The sequence below is a fragment of the Mesoplodon mirus genome, assembly GCF_964341445.2.
Source record: "Mesoplodon mirus genome assembly, chromosome: 3".
In the NCBI taxonomy this organism is placed as follows: Eukaryota; Metazoa; Chordata; class Mammalia; order Artiodactyla; family Ziphiidae; genus Mesoplodon; species Mesoplodon mirus.
Window position 1 is genome coordinate 35,658,989 of NC_138978.1, and position 19,570 is coordinate 35,678,558.

The 19,570-nt window shown below is 44.7% G+C and overlaps 1 pseudogene across 1 annotated transcript; it reads right to left on the reverse strand.

The window, feature by feature from the left end:
• LOC309799115 (signal recognition particle receptor subunit alpha-like) lies at nucleotides 1-8,210 on the reverse strand (annotated as a pseudogene). Its single transcript has 2 exons — nucleotides 8,174-8,210; nucleotides 1-1,913 (listed from the first exon to the last, which is right to left on the reverse strand). The product of its transcript is annotated as a signal recognition particle receptor subunit alpha-like (transcript).
• Nucleotides 8,211-19,570: the final 11,360 nt, after the last annotated feature.

Sequence of the window (19,570 nt, forward strand, 5' to 3'; positions counted from 1 at the left end):
TTAAGCCTTTATGAGGGCAACAACCACAGCCTTGGCATTGAGACTGCATAGGTCACAGTAGATCTGGCCAGTGCCCACAAAGACAATGGGTTTGCTTGTGATGTAGGTCATAGAAATAGCAGCTCCCACCTTGTCATCGATGGTATCAAATTTGGTAAGGACACCGAGGTGTCTGGGCCATAGAATGGTCGGCCAAGGCTCTGTTGAACTTGACCAGTTGGTCCACGGCCTCATTGCCTACTAAGGCCTCCCCCACAAACAGCACCAAGTCGTGTGCGTTGACAGTAATGAGCTTGGCCAGGGCAGTCATCAGAGGGGCATTGTCTTGCATGCGGCCAGCTGTGTCCACCAGAACCACATCAAAACCTTGGTTATGTGCAAAGGCAACGGCTTGCATGATAATGCCAGCAGCATCCTTGCCATAGCCCTTCTCAAACAACTGCACCGTGGTGTGGCTGCCGTGATTCTTGGGGGGGTATAGGGCACTCAAACGCCGGGTGTGTGTCCGCAGCTGCTCCACAGCCCCGGCACGAAATGTATGGCAGGCAGCATTGAGGACACTGAAGCCATTCTCTAACAGCCAGAAGGAAATCTTGGCAAGATTAATAGACTTCCCCACGTCGTTCACACCACAGAAAGTGACCACGTAAGGGTGCTGACGGTGCTGGGGACACATGATATCCTGGAGCATGTCTACACAGCGCAGTGGCTGCAGAATCTGCACCAGGGGCTCTTGGAGAGCTTGCTTTACGGTGGAAGTCACCGTTCTGAACATCCCCATCACCTTCCCTTCCAGCTTGTTGGCTACAGGTTCACAGAGTTGCACTGCAATGTCTGCTGCCACGTTCTTAGCGATGAGATGGTCATGCATCTTGTCCAGCACAGATTCCATGTCTTCACAACTCAAGCTCTTGGAACCCTCAAGGCCCTTCAGCATCCCAAACATGCCACCCAGGTTCCCCTTGGTAGCACTAGGTTTGATGGAGTTTTGAGCAGCCCCTAAGTTATCTGAGCTGCTGCAGTCCAGATCCTGAAGCTGCCTCCCAGACCCAGTCCCTTGAATCAAGTTGATGCCCTCGGCCGGGGCCACCTTGGGGGCTCCATTGGTGGTGGGATTGCAATAGTCCAGGACTTCTCTGTTAGCAGAGCCACCCAGTGCCCACACCCCGGGCACTTTTTTGCCCTTTTCCTTGGGAGCATCTGACTTACTGGACTTGCCGGACTTCTCCATACCCCTCCCATGCTTCTGAATGAACTTTTTTCACTTCCTGCGGATCAATTCCTCTATGGAAAGTTCTATCCCATTCTCAGGCCCCACTGGGAGACCTGACTTTTCTGCAGGGACTGCTTTGCTGGTAGCCAGAGGGCCATCAGAACCTTCCTTCTTGGTCCCCTTGTTTTTTGTTTTTGTTTTTTTTGCTGTTCTTGGCTTTTTCCTTAGGCTTTTCACCCTGTGTCTCAATCATGCACCTCGCAGGTTTCTTGGGCTTTTCAGAATCTTCAAATTTCTTCATGGTTGTGGGAGCACGGATCTTACTGCTCTCCTCTGCTTCACGAAGGAGCCGCAGAAAGTCATTCTGGCAATTGAAAGTGCCATTCAATAGACTTAAGGCACTTTGCTGCTGGATCTCAGTGCGGTACTTGTCACAAAACAGCCGGTGCACAGCGTCTATCAACTTGCCTGCGCACGTCAGGGGATCTTCTGAAATCCTACCACAAACACCAGCTCAAACTGGCTGTCCAGTTTATACCTGAGCGGGAGTGCCTCATGGCTGAAGGAGCTGTTACCTCCCCTTTCCTGATGCAGTACTGAAGAATCAACGCGTTAATGAGCCGGGTGCTTGAGTCGCTCACCGCAGCGGGAAAGGAGCCAGGCTGGCGCCGGGAACTCAGGCCGAGATCATTGCTGCTTCCTGCTGCGCCAAGCGCTGGACACGTCCCACCAGTGGCCCCGGACACCGGCTCCAATGGTATTGTTTTGTAAGTTTCATTTTCCAATTGTTTCTTGCTAGTACGTCTCGACAGAAATACATTTGTTTTGTATATTGACCTTGTATCCAGTAGCCTTTCTAAATTCACTTATTAATTCTATGAAACTTCCACATATTTAATTTAAAAAACATCTTCATTGATCTTAAAGTTCCAGCTGGTATTTTCATTATTTTAAAGCATCCCATTTATTGACCATCACTGCTTATCTTTCTGGCTCACTCTCTTAAATATCCTGAATGCATTAACTTTCTAACCTCTTCAGGACCTCCAGCCCATTGACCCTACCACCTTTTTATTGCCCTTCACCTTGCCTACTTACCTCTTGGGGTCCATGGTCTCATCATTAACATTACTTTCTTGCCCCTTTTCCTCTATATAGATCTTGCTTGGATACATTCCTGTTTAAATCCAAATCCCAGGTTCAACATGGTTGAGAAAAAGACACAACGATATTGGCTAGTTTCACTATAAATGGGCCTGTGATGCTACTCATTTCCCCAGTCCATTTGTTCTTCCACTCTTAACTGACTATCTCACACCCTCTGTCTTCTCAAACCTCCAAAGCCTCCTCTCCACCCTCACTCTCAAATGGTGATCTTGCCTCTTATTGCATTAGAAAAGCAATCAAAAGAGAACATCTACATTCTACGACCACCACATCAACCTACCCACCAGTATCTGCACTCCTTTATTCGAGCACATTCCTCCTACAATAGTTTTATCTCTCTCTCTCACACATCTTCCATTACTCCCTCTCTAATGATTCATTCTCAGCAGCTTACAAACAGGCCATGTTATCTCCTGTCTTAAAAACCAAATCAGGGCTTCCCTGGTGGCGCAGTGGATAAGAATCTGCCTGCCAATGCAGGGGACATAGGTTTGATCCCTGGTCCAGGAAGATCTCACATGCGGCGGAGTGACTAAGTCCATGTGCCACAACTACTGAGCCTGTGCTCAGTAGCCTGCGAGCCTCAACTACTGAAACCCACGCGCCTAGAGCCCATGCTCCGCAACAAGAGAAGCCACCGCAATGAGAAGCCCCCGCTCGCCGCAACTGGAGAACGCCCACGCACAGCAACGAAGACCCAACACAGCCAAAAAGAGAAGAAAAAGAAAATAAAATCAAACCAAATCCCTCCTCTGACAGCACACTTTTTTCTAGGTACTGTGTCATTTTTCTAATCTACTTTATAGCAAAACATCTCAAAAGTTGCCTTTATCCTCTCTCTCTACTTTGTCTACTCCCATTCTCTCTTGAACCCACTCCAGTCCACTTACCCTAGCCGCAGGGAGTGCTGTAACAGGGAGCAGAGAAAAGAGCAGTATCTAGAGAGAGGGATGATTGGACTCTAATCCAGTCAGCCTTTGCCCCAACTATTACACCAAAACTGCTCTTGTCAAGGTCACCAATGACCCCCATGTTGCTAAGTGCAGTGGTCAGTTGCCTTCTTACTTCCTCATCTACAGCCCAGATGATCACTTCCTCTTTGAAACTCATTTGACCTCACAGGGACACCCTTCTCTCTTTGTTCTCTTTTTCCCTCCCGGGCTTTCCTCCCATCTTCCCAACCTCTACCCAGGGCCCAGGACCAAGTCTCAGACCTCTTCTCTTGTCTACACTTGGTTGATGGTTCTCAACCCTATCAGATCCAATACTCCCTTTTAATTTAATTTAATTTAATTTATTTTTTAAATGTTTTATCATAAATAATGTCAAACATACAAACGAAAGTGGAGAGAATAGTACAATGTGTTCCCATATATCTATTCCCTGGGTTCAATATTTAACAATACTTCTCCCCATTTGCTTTATCTATCCCTTTTTCTCTTTTTCTTTGCAGAAGTCTGGGTTTTTCGTTTTTTGGGGTTTTTTTTGCGGTACGTGGGCCTGTCACTGTTGTGGCCTCTCCCGTTGCGGAGCACAGGCTCCGGATGCGCAGGCTCAGCGGCCATGGCTCACGGGCCCAGCCGCTCCGCGGCATGCGGTATCCTCCCGGACCGGGGCACGAATCCGCGTTCCCTGCGTCGGCAGGCAGACTCCCAACCACTGCGCCACCAGGGAAGCCCCAGAAGTCTGGGATTTGAAAGCAAATCCCAGACACCAGTCATTTCACTCCTACCTACCTCAGTATGCATTTCTTTTTTCTTTTTCTTTCTTTCTCTTGTAATTCAAGCAAGATCGGTATGCATTTCTTAAAGACATGGGCCATTGTCTTGCAAAACCACAATGCCATGACAATACCTAACAGCATTTAAAATAGTTCTTTGGTATCATTTAATATCCAGTCCATAATTACACTTTCCCTAATGTCTCAGATATGTCTTATTACAGTGGATTTTTTCAAACTTGGATCCAAACAGGTCTCCACATTACATTTTGCTGCCGTATCCTTTCAACTTTATTCATTGCCAGCAGTCCTCCTCTTCCCTTTATTTTTCACACCATTGACTTATTGCAGAAACCAGCTCAATTGTCCTGTAGAATGTTCCACATTCTGGATTTACTTCTTTTTTATAACAAATCTTTTGTAATTTGCCCTTTACTGTCCTGAAATGAAACTGAGAAATAATGTAGCTACTGTATTAGTTAGGGTCTGGCAGGAAACAGATGGCACACTCAAGCCGAGTCCAATCAAGGCCAGTTTTATGAAAGGATTATTGACAAAGATTGGGCAAAGTTAAGGGAACCAACAAGAAATTAGGAAGCACTAGAGGACGTGTCTGCCATCCCTGGGCCTGAAGGACCAAGATGAGGGAGTGGTATCTCCCTTTGGCTGAACCCCACAGGAAGCCACTGGGCAGGGGAGCTGGTTGATGTCATTTATGCAAGTTGGCCTCCTGGGGCAGGTAGCAGGGTGCAGAAGAGCAGAGAGTAGATTGGGTCCAGAGGGACAAATGAAGTATAGCCCTCAAAGCAGTCTACACACATAATTTCAAAATGATGAATTGAATTTCCTGTATTACAAGGAGAAACAAAAGGAAACTAATGTATAAAGTATTACATATTTGAATATGCAAAATTTTTGCACAACTTCACCAGAAGCCCTAATGGAATCATCAGATGCTTGCAGCCGTTCCTAGAATCACTGTGTCTGCCAAAGCTGCACATGCAAACTGATCCAGGAGAACTAGAGTGGCATCTCAAATACAGAGAGAAGCCATGTTGTTGATTTTCAAATCAAGACCAAGCACCCTCTTGCATCAATTACAGGGAAATGGCGTTCCTGGGAAACTTGGTGTATATTAAAACAATACCCCGGGGGCTTCCCCGGGGGCTTCCCTGGTGGGGCAGTGGTTGAGAGTCCGCCTGCCAATGCAGGGGATGCGGGTTCGTGTCCCGGTCCGGGAAGATCCCACATGCCGCGGAGCGGCTGTGCCCGTGAGCCATGGCCGCTGAGCCTGCACGTCCGGAGCCTGTGCTCCGCAACGGGCACAACAGTGAGAGGCCCGTGTACCACAAAAAATGACAACAACAAAAACAAAAACAAAACAAAACAAAACGATACCCCTAATACTCGATGTTTATGTGGAGAATAGATTTAGGCTCTACGTTGAGATAAATAATAAACATATTTTTTACCAAATGAATGTCTGATAGGACATTTGAAAATCATATGTAATGTGGGACAATCTCTTTTATGCAGGACTGTCCCGTGCATTGCAGGATGCCGAGGAGCCCCGGCCCCAACCACTAAAGCCTCATAATGCGCCCCACCCTAATCATGAATACATAACCTCCCCCCGCAAAAATGTCCTGGCAATTTTCCAAATTTTTTTCTAGTGGGTGGATCATCCTGTTGGAGAATCATTGGCTTAAGTGATCTCCTCCAGTCTCATGGATTTAAGTACACTGACGGCTTCCAAATTATTCATTGTCTCATCCTCTCTCCTGAGTGTACACTTGTAGATTAAATTTCTACTTCATGTCTCTGTTTACATCACTAACTGGCACCTCAGAGTTTACATGTTACAACCAAAACCTTGAACCTACTCCTGAACGCAGGCACCCCCAAACTTCTCCTCCCCCAGATTTTTTTTTTTTTTTTTTTTGCTGCATTGTGTCTTCGTTGCTGTGCATGGGCTTTCTCTTCATTGCGGTGCGCATGCTTCTCATTGCGGTGGCTTCTCTTGCTGCAGAACATGGGCTCTAGGCGTGCGGGCTTTAATAGTTGTGGCACACGGGCTCAGTAGTTACAGCTCGTGGGCTCAAGAGTGCAGGCTCAGCAGTTGTGGCGCATGGGCTTAGTTGCTCCGAGGCATGTGGGAACTTCCCAGACCAGGGCTTGAACCCATGTCCCCTACATTGGCAGGCGGATTCTTAACCACTACGCCACCAGAGAAGTCCCAAGATTTATTTTAGTTTAGTAAGTAACAATTTAATTCTTCTAGTTGTTCAGGCCAAAAATATTAGAATCATTCCCAACACCTCTCTTTTTCTCATGCTCCACATGGGATCCATCCGTCAATTCAGTTGGCTCCACCTCCGAAATACATTCCAATCTGATCAATTTTACCATCTCCACCACCACTTTGGTCCAAGCCATTGTCATCTCCCAAAACTGTTACAACAGCCTCCAAAAGGTTCTCCCTGTTTCCACCCTGGTCTCTACTTTCTATCTGCAACATGGCAGCCAGTGAGATCACTTTAAAAATGTGAGTTAGATCAGCTCATGCCTCTACTCAAAACCTTGCAAGGTTCTAAGGGAAATGGGAACCTCTGGTATCTCTGTGTCTCCAAATTCCTTCTTCCTGTAAGGACACCAGTCAGATTGGATTAGGGTCCATCTGAACAATCTCTTTTAACTTAAACACCTCTTTCAAAGTAGTCCATTCTGAGGTACTGGGGATTGAGCTTCAACATATGAATTTTGGAGAAACACAATTCAGCCTATAACAACATCCCTATTCATATGAGGGATAGTTGCATTGTATTAAGGAAAACATTACTGTTCTTTGAAAGTTAAATACGGACAGAAGAATGTATATGAATTTCACTGACTAGCTAAAGGGGTAGACCATATCAGATTGTTGGCACCTCAGCACCATTCTCACTTCCTTCTAAGATTCATCCTCACTCCCCCTATATTTTGGAGGCTGGAAGCCTCAAGACTACGTTTCCCAGATTCCCTCGACAGCACAGTTTTGGGTTGTGTACTGCAAATGAGAGGTGCATGTGAGAGATTTTCAAAGCAGAGGAAAGGAGAGACCGTTATTACTCTGTCAGTGGTGACCAGGCTAGGGCTTCTGCAGGTGGCAGGTGGAGGTTTGGAGTGTAGCTTCAGGCATCCTCCTGTGAATCACCAACTTTGTGTCTCGGTAACTGAGATCATTGGTATTGGTTCCTTATGATTTCTGCACTTCCTGATTGCCTAAACATTAGCAGACATATTTTTGGCTGAAGGATTCTTTGCAAGATACTTCTCAAAACCTTGTATTATCATTACCAAGCCCTCTTCTTTTTCCTCGATTGTACAGGCATGGAGGCCCAGCTGGGCAGGCCAAGTTGCAGTAGCCTAGTTCTCCAACTGGGAGCAGAGGAAGAGAGCTGTTCCTTACCAGCTTTCATAATACCCTCAAGGCTTGGGTTCTAACATTTTTCCCGAGGGAACTCTGCACTCATGGTTGGTTGCAGGACATTTAGGGTGATGAATTAAATATTGCACATAGGATTGGAAGACTTTAGTTCTAGGCCCAGCTTAACTATGTGATTACTACATGGCCTTGGACAAAACCCTTGACTTTTGGGGTCTTACTTTCCCCATTTATAAAATGAGAGAAAGAAGAAGAAAACAAATTTGAGTAATAGCTAACATTTACACATTACTTTCTATGTTCCAGTCATTATTCTGAAGACTTTTCATATAGCCACTCATTGAATCATCATAAAAATCATATGAGAGGGCTTCCCTGGTGGCACAGTGGTTGAGAGTCCGCCTGCCGATGCAGGGGACACGGGGTCGTGCCCGGGTCCAGGAAGATCCCACATGCCGCGGAGCGGCTGGGCCCGTGAGCCATGGCCGCTGAGCCTGCGCGTCCGGAGCCTGTGCTCCGCAACGGGAGAGGCCACAACAGTGAGAGGCCCGCATACCGCAAAAAAAAAAAAAAAAAAAAAAAAAAAAATCATATGAGAAAGGTACCATTTCTATCTTACATTTGGGGAAACAGATATTAAGAAACTTACCCAGGATGTCTGTGTCCTTGTTGGGGCTTTTAGCCATTAAGCTATTTGGCTTCCTGTTTCATGAAAATGTGTGATAAATGGCAATCGATTTACAGTTTGGAAATGACTAGTTTGGGATGTAGTGGCCTTTGTCCCAAGTTCTTTGGCCTCCCAAACAAAGTAGGAATTCACTGGATCCAGGAACTAACGACATTAGCAATTGTCCTATGTCTTCCTCTCGTGTGACTCTCTGCATAACTTTGCTCAGCATTTTGTTCCACTGGCAGGTAGAAGACGACCAACCCATAGCTCTGAAGCATATTTCTCTGTTCAAGTGACCTCTGCTGATTGAGTTGGACACTCCTGATTCTAATTATGGATTTCCCTGAGAGAGAGAGAGAGAGAGACCCTATTAGCCCAGCTAGAATCTGGAAATGACTGCTCTCCAATCACTTGGAGGCGGTACGTTCACTTGCTGGACTATAGAGATATTTAGGTCCTTTTTCACCAGCTCAGGGACAGTAATATGTCTCTGTCCTTATGGAAAAATCTCTTTCTTCTCCAAGCCTGGCAGCCAGCCTCAATCTTCCAGGGACAGCTCAGTTATAGTGGAAAGAGCCTTCCATGCAACCTGAAGTCCTGGGATGGGATCGACGTCCAGGTCACCACTTACTGACTATGTGACCTCAGGCAAGTTATATAACCTCCCTGAGCCTCTGTGTACTCATTTCAGAAAAATCAGAAAATGCAAACAGTTATAACTAGAAAAAGAAAACCACCCTTTTTGTCCCCTTCTTTCTCCCTTTTACTAGGCTCCTTTTGATGTAATACACACAGGCACAGATGGGAGGAGTCTAAGGGTTTAGTTTCAAAGCTTTGGCAGGGCCTTTATGTCTTTGTAGAAAAAGGAAAAGCCATTAAGAAGTACCTGGCTCTTCAATAGCCTTGCTCATTATTCCCAGTGGCCTAAGTGAACACAGTTTGGGAGGCCAAGGATCAAAGAAAGAAAATAAAACTGTTCTGCATTGCAGATAGAAGTCCTACCCATTGTGAGAGAGGTGGCCTTGCAAATTACGGGGGTAGAGGGGGTGAGGTAACTAAGTCAGGAACAATTAGTGAAACCCAAGAGCAGAGAATTGTATAAACCTCTAAGGGAAGGTAGGCCACTAGGACAAGTATGGGAGGGGTAAGTTTCCCCTTCCTGTTCTGACCCAGTCAGTGGCAGCAGGCCACCTCTAATCTAATCTAAAAGAGCCCCTTAGAGGAAGTTAGTAAAGGGCGCCCACTCCCTGAGTGGATGCAGCTCTGTGCCAGGGTGCAGGGTTCGGTGAGTGGAGTGTGAGCTGCGCACCTTACATGCATTCATGGTCTCCAATGCTACGCTCAGCAACCCTGAGTGACAGTCCTCAATGTAGACTAGTGAGCTGCAAAGAAGGTCTGCTGAGAGGACGGACCCAAATGGAGCCCAAACAAGGGTGATGCCCAGAGATCTCCCCCCGCATCTCAAGACACACCTGGTGGGATGAGAAAAGGTGAGGCCAAGCATGCAGCCCAGCTCCCTACCCTCTGAGATTACGTAAAATGCCTCTACAAAAATAAATAAATAAATATTTTTAAAAAGTAAAAAACAAAACAAACAAACAAGCAATTGCCTCTAGCCTCCAATCCCAAACCCTGTGAAGGAAATCCACAGCCTTCTTAAGAAAGCTGTGAATTCCTAGGGATTACATTCTCAGGTTATCCCACTGGGTTCCTGATCCCTTCCACATGTGTGACCTCACTTCTTCCCCCAAGTTTTACAAAAACTACTCATACTAAACATTAATTTGAGTAGTAGGTATAAGATTAGAGGCGGCAGGGAAGTATTTACATTGAAGAAGGGAAAACTCCAATCTTAATATTCTTTTTTTTTTTTAATATTTATTTATTTGGCTGCACCGGGTCTTAGTTGCAGCATGCGGGATCTATTTCCCTGACCAGGGATCAAACCTGGGCCCCTGCATTGGGAGCTCAGAGTCTTAGCCACTGGGCCACCAGGGAAGTCCCTTGATCTTTTTTATTTATTTATTTATTTTTGGCTGTGTTGGGTCTTTGTTGATGCACATGGGCTTTCTCTAGTTGTGGTGATCGGGGGCTACTCTTCGCTGCAGTGGGCAGGCTTCTCGTTGCGGTGGCTTCTCGTTGCAGAGCAGGGGCTCTAGGCGTGCAGGCTCAGTAGTTGTGGCTCGTGGCCTCTAGAGCACAGGCTCAGTCGTAGTGGCTCACAATCTTAGTTGCTCCGCGGCATGTGGGATCGTCCCAGACCAGGGCTTGAACCCGTGTCCCCTGCATTAGCAGGTGGATTCTTTTTTTTTTTTTTTTTTTTTTGCGGTATGCGGGCCTCTCACTGCTGTGGCCTCTCCCGTTGCGGAGCACAGGCTCCGGACGCGCAGGCTCAGCGGCCATGGCTCACGGGCCCAGCTGCTCCGCGGCATATGGGATCCTCCCGGACCGGGGCACGAACCCGTATCCCCTGCATCGGCAGGCGGACTCTCAACCACTGCGCCACCAGGGAGGCCCAGCAGGTGGATTCTTAGCCACTGCGCCACCATGGAAGCCTGGGGAGTCCCCCAGTCTTAAAATTCTTGTCAGTTATCCTGCCATTCTATGGGTTTCTCACTGACATTTAACCCCATGTACATCCAGTCTTCCAGAATTTTGCTGGCTCCCCTCACTCTCCCTTTCCTATATATCCCTCTCTCTAGAATTACCTTCTGTACTCCAATTTGCCTTCCTCTATTATGCAGACCAATTCAGCTCTTCCCAACTCTGAATCTGCAACCTGGATATCTAAACTCATCAAGTGGGGGGGGGTCTTATATTTAATGGAATCCACCCTTCGTATAACACCATACATATGATACAGTTGTGAGAACCTAAGGGGAAAAAAAAACTTAGCTTCATTTACCATGAAATGCTGGTGAACCTCCTGGGTAATGTGATGCTTAGTAAATAGGAGGCGTAGAATATCAGGTAAAGTTGAAGTAGAGTGATTTTTTTTTTTTTTTTTAGCCAGACTGAAAACTTGAGTTGTTTCCTGGACCTCCACATTGCTGGGAAATGTGAAATATTCTGCATATCTAGCTTAGTCAGAAATATACTGATCTTCGGGCCTCCCTGGTGGCGCAGTGGTTGAGAGTCCGCCTGCCGATGCAGGGGATACGGGTTTGTGCCCCGGTCTGGGAGGATCCCATATGCCGCGGAGCGGCTGGGCCCGTGAGCCATGGCCTCTAGGCCTGCGCGTCCGGAGCCTGTGCTCCGCAGCGGGAGAGGCCACAACAGTGAGAGGCCCGTGTACCGCAAAAAAAGAAAAAAAAAAAAAAAAAGAAATATACTGATCTTCTATTAACTTGATCTTTAAATAGAAATTAAGGTCTCTCAATAATGAAGCCTTCAAGTTGCCACTCCCTGAAGACAAAGATGGGTTTTGTGGGCCCTGAGGGTTATATAGTTTTACTGGGTACTTTTTTTTTTTGCGGTACGCGGGCCTCTCACTGTTGTGGCCTCTCCCATTGCGGAGCACAGGCTCTGGACGCGCAGGCTCAGCGGCCATGGCTCACGGGCCTAGCTGCTCTGCAGCACGTGAGATCTTCCCAGACCGGGGCACGAACCTGTGTCCCCTGCATCGGCAGGCGGACTCTCAAACACTGCGCTACCAGGAAAGCCCTATTTTATTTTTTAACCACATGGCATGTGTTATCTTAGTTTCCTGACCAGGGATGGAACCCGTACCCCCTCAGTGGAAGTGTGGTGTCTTAACCACTGGACCACCAGGGAAGTCCCATTACTGGGTGCTTTTTTAAATGGTGGTTCTTAAACATTAAAAAATTATTAGTATAAATATAACTCAGTGAGACTTCAATGTCCTGCATTGGAGACGATGAAGGAGAGGGGAAGTGGGGAAGTGCTGACTGACACAAGTTAAGTCACTTTGTGCAATTTTGCCTAAAGATGGAGCTATTGAAGTCAATGCAAATCCAGAGTATTTTGATTGTCCATGACTTGGAGACAGAGATCAAAGCAAAAAATCTTACTTCTAGTTAAGTTTAATAAGTCAGAGAGTCTGCTGTGTTCCAAGAAGTTCAAATATTGATACATCCTGCCCAGACTTCAGTGAATCACAATTCGTATCTTAGATGGTAGAGAGGGAGGGCCAAGTGGAACTACCTATTACAAACTGGTCTCTCTCTGTTCTGTGGAGAAGAGATGGTCAAGCTGACATAGAAATTCCTAACAAAGATATTTAGGATCATTTTTTTTCAGTGGGGTCTCACGGATGACCACACAGCTGGCAATCTGCCAGAATTATTGGGAATGACAAAAAGTGGTGATTGCTGAGTTAAGGGTGTGGATGTTGAGTGGCTTGGAATGGTTGGGACAGAGGTTCTCTCAGGGTGTCAGCAAAATAGAAGGTCCCAGGGACACAGTATTTGCTGCTCTTTTCCCCCAGCTCATATCATCAACACTCTGAATCTCCTTTTCCTGGTAGCTGTCACAAAACCTGGGAATAAGCGTTGTAAACTTGGTTGCAAATGGCAGGGAGCAAAAGAATACATAAGTATGAACACAAAATTGGGTACAGGATTTTGGAAGGCTCTCGCACAAGGAAGGGGTCCTAAATCTTAAGCTTCATTAATTTTATGTTAAATGTGTGTCTATTTTGACCTGAATCAGAGAACATTTTTCTGCCCACTGTATTTCTGGCCATTGGTCCTTCTGGAAGGCATCATAGAAGAGGATCAAAATCCATCATGTTCATTCCTGCCGAGTGATGGCATAACATCAGAGCAGCAACCCTGGGCCATCATAGGAACTAGCCTTTCACTAGCTCATCAGAGGTCAACTTTGTAATGAGAGAAGCAAGTAGAACAGCAGGGATGTATCTGGAAAACATCAGGTTATTATGACTATTTTTTCAGCATTCTCATGCTGATTGCTCAGAGGTTGTTTGTGCTAGCTGCCCAATGAAGGATAGAGGACAGCCAAGATGATCAGGCCAAGCTCTGCAATTTATAACTTCCCGTAAAGTTCTCAGGCAGCAACACTTCCCCCTTTTTTTTTTTTTTTATTTGTTAGGGACGGAAAGTCACACCATTTTTTTGAGATGGCCCCTGGCTTCCTACAACATAGCCAGGGATGACACAAGAGGATATGTTTTCCAGTTGCCTTTTAAATTAGCCCATGACTGTATATCTGATGTGATCTGATTTATATTTTGAAAAGTTCTCTCTGGCTGTTGTGTGGAGAACTGATAGTGGGGACATGAGTGATAGCAGGCAGGTGAGTTGGGGGCTCTGCAGTAGTCTAGGCAAGAAATGATGGGGGTTTAGACTTGATAGGTAGGACTTCAGAGAAGAGGTTAGAGTCTTTAAAAAGGAGAGTCAACAGGATTGCTAATGAATTGGATATGGGGTGAGGACTGTAGGATGGGAAGGAAAAGAGGATTTGCAATTGCTTCCTAAGGTTTTGGCCTGAACTACTAGATACGATTTCAGAAAAGGGGACGATGGGGGCAAGTGTAGAAAAAAAGAATCAAGAATTCTCTTTTGATCATGAAATTGATCAAGTCAAGCTCCACAGACTATGGAACAGCTATTCTAAACAATGAAAAGTTTCAAGTCAATCACTAAAATATCCATCTATTAAAGAACAAGCTCTATAAAAACCAATGCAAATAATATATTTATATGAATAAATTTTTTTTCTTTTACTCTGACACAGAGAAGTTCATGTCCTGTCAGTATTATAACTAGGTCAACATAACCAAATTCCACATCCTCTGGAGACTTTCAAGGTTAAAAAAAAAAAAGTATAAGAAGTAAAACTACAGGAGAAATTAATACAACACTGTAAATCAACTATACTTCATAAAATAAATTTTTTAAAAAAAGAAGTAAAACTCAAATGATCACCATGTTTGCAGGCCAAACAATAATATCTAAAAGGCAAGTCTCAAGGTTTAATTACCAACAACAGAGAATTCTGAAAGAGAATTTTGTTAAATGGGGAAAGTCTTGGGACTTCTCTGGTGGCACAGTGGTTAAGAATCCACCTGCCAATGCAGGGGACATGGGTTCGATCCCTGGTCTGGGAGGATCCCACATGCCGCGGAGCAACTAAGCCCATGCGCCACAACTACTGAAGACTGTGTGCTGCAACTACTGAAGCCTGCTTGCCTAGAGCCTGTGCACTTCAACAAGAGAAGCCACTGCAATGAGAAGCCCACACACTGCAACGAAGATTAGCCCCCGCTCGCCGCAACTAGAGAAAGCCCATGCGTAGCAACGAAGACCCAACGCAGCCAAAAATAAATAAATTAAATAAATAAATTTTTTTAAAATGGGGAAAGTCTTTTACATGCCTTCTCATTAATTGATTGATTACTAAATTATTAATAATCTCACATGCAAACAAAAAATGCACTCAACTCCTTCCAAAAGGAGACAATCCATGTCCAGTTATGGCATCCATTCCTTCCCTGGTTACGTGTGCTCATTTAACAAACATGTAGTGAATGTCTATTATGTACCAGGCACATTGCAAAATTATCGAACATAATTATGAACAAAACATCTTCCTTGTCTCTGTGGAGCTTGTAGTCTAGTTGGGGAGATAGAAATGTAAACACATGGCAACTTTCAACTTCAGCAATCTGGAATACTAGATAACCCGAAAATGTTCAGATGATAAATGCTTAGAAATGCTGACTAAAATTTAAGGAAATGCATAACTGAACTGGTAAGAAGAAAGAGTCATTTCCAGGGTCCAAAGTAAAGAGAGAGCTGAAAACCAGAGTGGTAAGCATGAGAGCAGATGATGTAGCTACCCTGGGGGAAGGCTCAATCCCAATAATCTAAAATATTCTAGGATCTATTCAGTGTGGGAAAGGACTAAACAAGGACATGAACCCCAGGGGTGAGAATCACTGGGTGCTACCTTAAAGGCTGACTACCACAACCCACCTGGCAAAGCACTAGTCCAACCAAGGTGCTGGCCAATGACAAGACAATCTGGATTGGTGGGAGAGGAGAGAAGTCATAAATACCACAATCAGCTCCATTAAGCGAGGACTGCTGCCTCTACTTACATGTCCTTCCTTGCTGTGCCATGGATATTTTTTCTCTTTTATTTAGATATAACTTTGTGAGATAACAGAAAATATATATACTGTTCTCTGCCCCTGGTTCTTGATACAGAGCTCTAAAACCCTTGTAATTTCCTAATCTCAAGGAATTAATTAATTCCTAATTCATAAGAGCACTAGGAGCATCTTTCATTCTAATATTTGGTCTTTGACCCCAGGTCCTGACACAGAGTTCCTTGGAATTTCCTGAGTGATAACAATGCCTTTGTTCTAATGAGGTGACTCAGTGGGCTCCTGGATGGGGGCTGATCACCAGAAAGACCAAGCCATGATTACAATCTTGGAATTTTCAGTTTTACCTTCCACTCTCTAGAGAGGAAAGAGGGGCTTGAAATGGAGTTAATAATTGATCACGTCTACGTGATGAAGCCTCCATAAAAATCCCAATAGTACGAGGTTCTGAGTGTTTCCAGGTTGGTGAACATGTGGAGATATAGGGAGAGGGGCATGCCCAAAGGGGGAATGGAAGCTCTGTGCCTCTTCCTTGGTGCCTTGCTCTGTGCATCTCTTCTATCTGTATGTTCCCCTGTGTCCTTTATCATACCTTTTATAATAAACTGGTAAACAGTAAGCGAACAGTTTTCCTGAGTCCTGTGAGCCACTCTAGCAAATTAATCAAACCCGATGAGGAGGTCATGGGAACCTTCAACTGATAGCCAGTTGGCCAGAAGCACAGGTGACAACCTGGACTTGCAATTGGCAGACAAAGTATGGGGGGAGGAGAAGTCTTGTAGGACTGAGCCCTTAACCTATGGAATCTGAAGCTAACTCCAGGTAGATGGTGTCAGGATTGAGTTAGACTGTAGGACACCCAGCTAGCATCACAGATAATTGCTTGTTGTGGGGATAAACCCCACACATCTGGTGTCAGAAATGTTTTGAGTGTGGTAGTGGTATGAAAGTAAAGGAGAAACACAGGAGGAAAACTGGGTTTTTCCTTCTCAAGCTGACATAGAGTAATATGCAGAAAGTCAGATATATTTAGAAAGTAATTATCCTTCTCTTTCCTTTTCCCTTCCCCTAGACTCATGTATGATGTGAATTGTGATGGTTAAATTTGTCATTTTGTCCACAAGTTGCAAAATATGGAGGGGGATCATGATGGAACCAGGGGAGAAATGGATGCCGTAACTGGACATGGGTTATCGCCTTTTGGAAGGAGTTGAGTGTATTCTTTGTTTGCATGTGAGATAATTACATTATGTTAGGCAGAGGCATTTAAAAATTGTATATGATATGAAAAAAAAAGTGGGAGGACGTTGCTTGGCAACCATGGTTGGAATGCAGAGGACATCTGTTGTTTTCCTCTATCTCCTTCTTTCGGAGAATGCCTCCTCCCCCGCTATACGCTGGCTTGGTGGGGCTGTCAGTCATGATTCTCTGCCCTTCCCTAGTCAGGGGATGGTGTCTAATCCCGACTAGGCCACTTGGAAGTGTTTTCTCTGGAAGAATATTTTAGTGGGAGACAGGAGAACAAAAAACTCTTCAAGTTGATTCATTCTGGGGCAGTATCCTGAAGGGCCTTTCTGATTGTTTCTGTTACCTACATATCCAGAACTGCCCTGACTCCTGATTATCTTGATACTTAACTGTTCAGACCGTCTTTTGCTTTTGTGAATTTTCACATTTTCTTTCGACAAATCCTTTGATGTTCCCCCTTAAGTTAGCCAGAGTTGGTTTCTGCTGCTTGTAGCCAAAGAACTTTATTTGGTAGTTGATTCCTTAGTGTTAAGCTCAGTTAGAAGAATCCCACTAAAAAAGAACACTAAATTCAGTTAGAATGGTTTTGTAGCAAAGAGGACCCCCAAATAAGCTGATATTTAGTGATCCACCTTTTTTAACACATGCATATAGCAATTTCCTCCCCGGGCGTACCTCCATAGTGTCTGGACTGAAAAAGGTTTCAGGAAGGGTACCAGTACTTGCTGATACATTATGTTCAGAACCACTACCTAGGATATGGCCTTATAGGTTTTGCACTACAAAAAAACTCCAGGGAGTGCCATTCACATAGATTATGATGTGAACGGTGCCCTTGATGTTGTGTAGTGCAGTGACCCATTACTCCCCTCTCATAGTCCCTGTTGCTGGATTTGGCTTTTTGCGTAAGCCCCATACAGTCTCCTCCTCTTGAATTTTCCCCCAAGTGCACAGTTGAATTTCCTTCCCATCAGTCAGGGCTAAACCAATCCATCAGATGAGTTTGCATGTGTACGAATCAAATAGTGGACATAGATCAAGACTGATTCTCAGGAGGTTCCTAGGAAATCAGAGGATACACTGACTATTTATATCCCCCCAAAATTCATATGTTGAAGCCCTAAACTCAGGTATGGCTGTATTTGATGACGGAGCCTCTAAAGAAGCCATTAAAGTTAAATGAGATCATGAAAGCGGGTTCATGATCCAATAGGATTAGTGTCCTTTTAAGAAGAGATACCAAAGAACTCTCATTCTCTCTCTCTCCACACACATACACTGAGGAAAGGCCATGTGAGGAGGTAGCAAGAAGGTGGTCGTCTGCAAGCCAGGAAGAGAGTCCTCACCAGAAAGTGAATTAGCTGGCACCTTGATCTTCACTAGAAACTGAATTGGCTGGCACCTTGATCTTAGACTTTCCAGCCTCTAGAATTGTGAGAAAATTAATTTCTGTTTTTTAAGTCACCCAAGTCTGTGGTATTTTGTTATGGCAACTCAAGCCGACTAAGACAGATTTAAATAGGTCTGTGGAGGTGGAGAGAAGGGCATTAATGACTTTCACTTATCAGAAATACTGACTCCCAAACTGTGTCCAATCTAGCCACCTTGCTACATGAAGAAGATAAAATGAGTTGATTGGGTGTCTTTTTGTTTGTTGTGGGGGAGGACAGGTGAATGGAAAACGTGGGAGAGAATAGAATCAAATCTTTCTATGTTTTATGTGTTCTTCAACATACAATCCATAAATACCTTGTCACTATAGCAAAGTAATTATTATACCATGACCACAATCACACACACATAAGCATTAGAACAGAAATTGTATTAATCATCAGGGAAATGCAAATCAAAACAACAATGAAATACCACTTCACACCCACTAAGATGGTTATAATAAAAAAGACAGACAGTAACAAGTTTTAGAAAGAATATTGAGAAATTGGAACACTGATCCATTGCTGGTGGGAATGTAAAATGGTGAAGCTGCTATGGAAAATAGTTTAGCAGTTTTTCAAAAAGTTAAACACAGAGTTGCCAAGTGATCCAGCAATTTTACTCCTAGGTATACCCAAGAAAGTTGAAAAAATATGTTCATACTGCAACTTGTACACAAATGTTCATAGCAACACTATTGGGACTTCCCTGGTGGGGCAGTGGTTAAGAATCAGCCTGCCAATTCAGGGAACATGGGTTCGATCCCTGGTCCGGGAAGATCCCACGTGCCACAGAGCAACTAAGCCCATGTGCCACAACTACTGAAGCCCACATGCCTAAAGCCCGTGCTCCACAATAAGCCACTGCAATGAGAAGCCCATGCATTACAATGAAGAGTCCCCCACTTGTCACAACTAGAGAAAGCCCGTGCATAGCAACAAAGACCCAACACAGCCAAAAGTCAGTAATAATAATAATTTTTTAAAAATTTAAAAAATATATAGCAGCATTATTCATAATAACCAAAAAGTGGGAAAAAAACAAATGTCCATCAACTGATGAATGAATGAACAAAATATGGTACATCCATAAATGAAATAATATTCAGCTACAAAAAAGAATGAACTTCTGATATATGCTGCAACATGGATAAACCTCAAAAACATTCTGCTTAGTGAAAGAAACCAGATGCAAAAGGCCACATGTTGTATGATTCCATTTGTATGAAATGCTCAGGGACTTCCCTGGCGATCCAGAGGTGAAAACTCTGTGCTTCCACTGCAGTGGGTGTGGGTTCGATCCCTGGTCAGGAAAATGAGATCCTGTATGCCACGCTGAGTGTGGCCAAAAAAAAAAAATCAGAATAAGCAAATTCATAGACAGGGAGTAGCTTAGTGGTTGTCAGATGCTGGGTGGGAGACATGGGGGATGACTGCTAAGGGGTATGGAGCTTTTTCTTTTTTTTGGCCGCACAGCATGTGGGAGCTAGTTCCCCAACCAGGATCGAACCTGTTCCCCCCTGCGTGGAGTCTTAACCATTGGACCACCAGGGAAGTCCCAGTATGGGGTTTCTATTTGGGGTGATGAAAATGTTCTGGAAT